Below are 5,000 nucleotides of genomic sequence, written 5' to 3' on the forward strand. Positions count from 1 at the left end.
AACAAGCTCCCTGACAATGATATGCCTGTCTTTGTCTGCCCCAACTGTCAGCGAACATTTCGTGCGCAGATTGGACTATTCAGCCATCTGCGCATTCACAGATAGAATCATGAGCATCCTCCCCCCCACCCCACCACCACCCTCCCCCCATCCCCCAGCTGGATGACAACGATGGTCATCATCGATCTCGATGGACACACCACCAGTCCAATCCGTGACCTGCAGAGTCTGTGGCATTGTGGGCAGGTGTAGATCTGGCCTGCGGACCTGGGTCTTTCCTTCTCATTCTTTTCTCCTGGATGTTCAGTCGTCTGGTTTCCTCAAAGTGTTGGGTTCCCCTGAGCGTTGAAGATCTCCAGCTACCTCTGTCTGATGCTGACTGCTCCCATGTCTTGGGGTTGATGTCCGCTTGGTATAGTTGCTTCTTCAGTCGGTCCTTGAATCTTTTCTGTGGTGCGCCTGTATTGCGTTTGCCTTGGACCAACTCCCCATAGAATACTGCTTTCGGCATGCGAGTGTCAGGCATCCGGGTGACGTGTCCTGCCCAGCGAAGTTGTTTTAGCATGGGTATTGACTCGATGCTTTGCGTGGTGCAATTGAAAAAGAACCCACGACAACAAACGTGGTGTCTGGCAAAATTCGGTATAAAAAACTCCCACTCTGCCAGGCACACAAATACGAGCGTGTATATATATGCATGCACTCAAGGCTTGACGAAGCGAGTTGGGTTATATACTGCCAGTCAGGCGTCTGACTTGCAGGCATTCGACTTCTCAGGATACCTCACGTTAGAAGTATGACCTATGGACACAGATCGTTTTCTTTTCAATCGCCAAAGACGTGGGACAAGCTCCCTGATAACCTCCGTCATTCTGATTCCCTCGCATCTTTTAAATCTCGTCTCAAAACTCACCTTTTCCCTCAGCAGTAAGTTCAATTGTGGCAGGTCAGGTCCACTTCCTTTGTGTTAGCTGTGTTTGACTATGTGTGTATACATATGTATGTGTACATAATTACATGCATGTATATGAATGTGTATTGTGTTTGCATGTAAGTTTGTGCCTGCTTATGTGTGCGTACGTGTTAGGGTAGCTGTTAGATACACATGTATGTTAAAATGTATGTGTGTGTGTGTGTGTGTGTGTGTGTGTGTGTGTGTGTGTGTGTGTGTGTGTGTGTGTGTGTGTAGTCACATTTTGGTGCGTGTATGTAACATTGATGTAATGTTTTATGTTAACAAAAGCGTTTCTGTAAAGCACCTAGAGCAGATTTCTGGATAGTGTGCTATATAAGTAATTATTATCATTATTATTATCATTATCATTTGATGTGGGGCGTAATGGATCTGTTCGAAGTTGAGTTTGGACCCTCCTTGAGAAATAATAATAATAATAACAACAACAATTATATTTACATAGCGCTGAATCTTGTGCAGAGACAAATCAAAGCGCTTTCACACCAGTCATTCACACGCATGCATAACTCTAAAACTGAAGAAACTGAAGACAAGGAAGAGGCAGGGGAGGGAGGCTATCTTGTGAAGAGGTGGGTTTTAAATTAAGGCCGGACTTGAAAGAGCTGAGTGCGGGGAACCTGACGAAGCGAAAGAGGAAGTTCATTCCAAATGCAAGGTCCAGAGACAGAGAAAGTACGGCGTAAAGAGTGGGAGGAGGTGGTGATGGAGTGGCGGTGGTGGTGGTGGTAATGGTGAGGACAAGGGGAGGAGGGAGGGGGGGGGGAGAGAGGAGAGAGTGAGGGGAGAGGGTGGTGGTGGTGGTGGTGCTGGGGGGGTGGGGGGGGGGCAGTGGAGGTGGCCCAAGTTGTGTAACATGATTGTGTTACGGTCGTTTAGGCAGAAGTGTTCAGTGTGTGAAGAGTGTAATGCTTTTTTACTACTATTACTGCTACATCTGCTGCTGCTACTACTATTGCTTCTGCTGCTGCTGCTGCTACTACTGCTGCTGCCGCTGCGACTACTACTACTGCTGCTGCTACTACTACTGCTGCTGCTGCTGCTACTACTGCTGCTGCTACTACTACTGCTGCTGCTGCTACTACTACTGCTGCTGCTGCTGCTACTACTACTGCTGCTGCTGCTGCGACTACTACTACTGCTGCTGCTGCTACTACTACTACTGCTGCTGTTACTGCTGCTGCTGCTGCTACTACTACTACTGCTGCTACTACTACTACTACTGCTGCTGCTGCTGCTATTATCACACACACACGCACACACACACACACACATACACACATCTCTCTCTCTCTCTCTCTCTCTATATATATATATATATAAGCCAGCAGCAACGGAAACAACGACTTCGACGACAATAACGATGACGATGATGATGGTGATGGTGATGATGATGATGATGATGCTGACACCGATGACAGTGATAAACGACATGCAACCCGAACCTTTTCCAAACTGAGATCATGAACCACCGGGGGGCAACAGAGGTTCCTGACAAAAGACCATCAACCCCCACCCCCTCTCCCCCACGGCCCCCCCCCCCCTCTCCCCCACGACCCCCCCCCCCCTTCCCTGCTGGGAAGAAAATAATGATGTGGCTGGGATTTCCTTTTTTTTTTATTTTTTTTTATTTTTGTTTACTAACCTTTTTACCTGTTCTTTTTTTTTTTGGTTTAAATCACAGTCTTTTTTTTTCTTCTCCAAAGCAAATTCAAAGCTCACGATTTATGTTGTTAGAAAAAAAAAGGAAGAAAGAAAAAAAACAACAACAAAAAAACAAACAACAAAATAAGTCGAGACCTTTATTAGAACAGCCAGCTGACATGTGCCATGAAAGTGATCCTGATGACCTGGTCAAAATACAGACTGCAAAACGGAGAATACAGAATATTTTACCATCTCCAAAGCGAGAAATAAAAATTAATCTGGGAAGCAAGTCGAATAAACAATGGAGTCTCCCGTCGGACCGACGGACGAGTAGGCAGGCAGGCTTATCTGTCGGTGTGTGTCCTCATATTATGGGAGAAGAGGCCGATTCTAGATGCGCAGCACTTCCTGCAGGTGTTGTAAGGGAAAACGTCTCCAGAAGTTGAGCCACGCGAAGGAAGTATAGATATGCTTAAACCTTAACGTAAAGTAAAACTTCAGAGACAACAACCACTGGTATATATATATATATATATATATATATATATATATATATATAGATAGATAGATAGATATACACACACACAGAGGTTCCTGACAAAAGACCATCACCCCCCCCACATCCCCACGCCCCCCCCCCCAACCCCCCACCCCCGCTGGGAAGAAAATAATGATGTGGCTGGGATTTTCATTTTTTTTTTTAATTATTTTTTTTTAACTTACCTTTTTACCTCTTCTTTCATTTTTTGTTTGTATCTTAGTCTTTTTTTTTTCTACTACTGCTGCTACTGCTACTACTACTACTACTACTACTGCTGCTGCTACTACTACTGCTACTACAAAAGACGCAGAATCAAAGACAACATGACCTGAGGACAACGGCATGCTCTTAGAGAACTGAGGAGACTACCACTGATTCACAGTGTTGCATGTAGGTTTGCTGACAAATCAGGCAACACTGTCATCACTCCTCTGGATAAAGACGACAGTTCGATCCTTGAGGAACTAAAACAAATCCCCCGAGTACTATGACATTATTCCAGTCAATCCAACGGAAAACACTTGCAGAGTTATTAAGACCTGAGCGGATAAGTGGAAGTCTCAAGGACATCTGGAAGAAGTCATAGTCAGATATGTAACCGACCTCGTAATGCAATGCAATGCAATACGATGCGATGTAATGCAATGCAATACGATGCAATGCAATGCAACACGATATAATACGATGCAATGCAATACAATACGATGCAATGCAATACAATATAATGCAATACAATGCAAAACGATGCAATGCAATGCAACACGATATAATACGATGCAATGCAATGCAATACAATGCAATGCAATACAACAAGATATAATACGATGCGATGTAATGCAATGCAATACGATGCAATGCAATACAATACGATGCAATGCAACACGATATAATGCGAGAGAGAGAGAGAGAGAGAGAGAGAGAGAGAGAGAGAGAGAGAGAGAGACAGAGACAGAGACAGAGACAGAGAGACAGAGAGAGACAGAAACAGAGACAGAGAGAGACAGAGACACACACGAGAGAGAGAGAGAGAGAGAGAGAGAGAGAGAGAGAGAAAGCCCCCAGTTTGATTTTTTTTTTTTTTTTTAGTTTTAAGAAGATTTATGTGCCCATTTCCCCTTTCCCCCCACCCCCCCACCACGCACCCCCACAACCCCTACCCTGTCTCCACCGCTCTATCCCGCCCCTTCACCCCCCTCCCACTTCCCACTCCCACCCCCCCCCGCGTGCTCCACCACCCCACCCCCACCCCCCACCCCCTACCCCGCCACCAAGTGGCCAGTTCATGACGCTATTTATTCGTCACGACAGCTCGCTCTTGACGCAATCACTTCGTTTCGCAGCTTTGTTCTATTCTTCCTGTCGTCAGCGCTTGCACTTTTCTTCTTTGAGGGTTGATGGATCTATAGTCCATTCTTCTCCACCTCCACACCCTCCTCTTCCCCTTCATGCAGATCACACACACACACACACACACACACACACACACACACAGACCTACACACACACACACACACACACACACACACACACAGAGGCCTACACACACACACACACACACACACACACACACACACACACACACTCACGCCCACACACACACACACACACACACACACACACACACACACACACACACACACACACAGAGTATGGCTACCTACATAGCGGGGTAAATAAACAAAACGGTCATACACGTAAAATATTAAATGTCTGTCAGAGTGTGCATGTGTGCGTGTCTGAAATCTGATTGAATGAAACAGGAAACGAATGATGAGCGCTCAGTGGCAGCCGTCAGTCGGCTCTACCCAGGTAGGTAGGTAGGCAGCCTGTTGTGTAAAT

The sequence above is a fragment of the Babylonia areolata genome, chromosome 16 (assembly GCF_041734735.1).
Source record: "Babylonia areolata isolate BAREFJ2019XMU chromosome 16, ASM4173473v1, whole genome shotgun sequence".
Classification (NCBI taxonomy): Eukaryota; Metazoa; Mollusca; class Gastropoda; order Neogastropoda; family Buccinidae; genus Babylonia; species Babylonia areolata.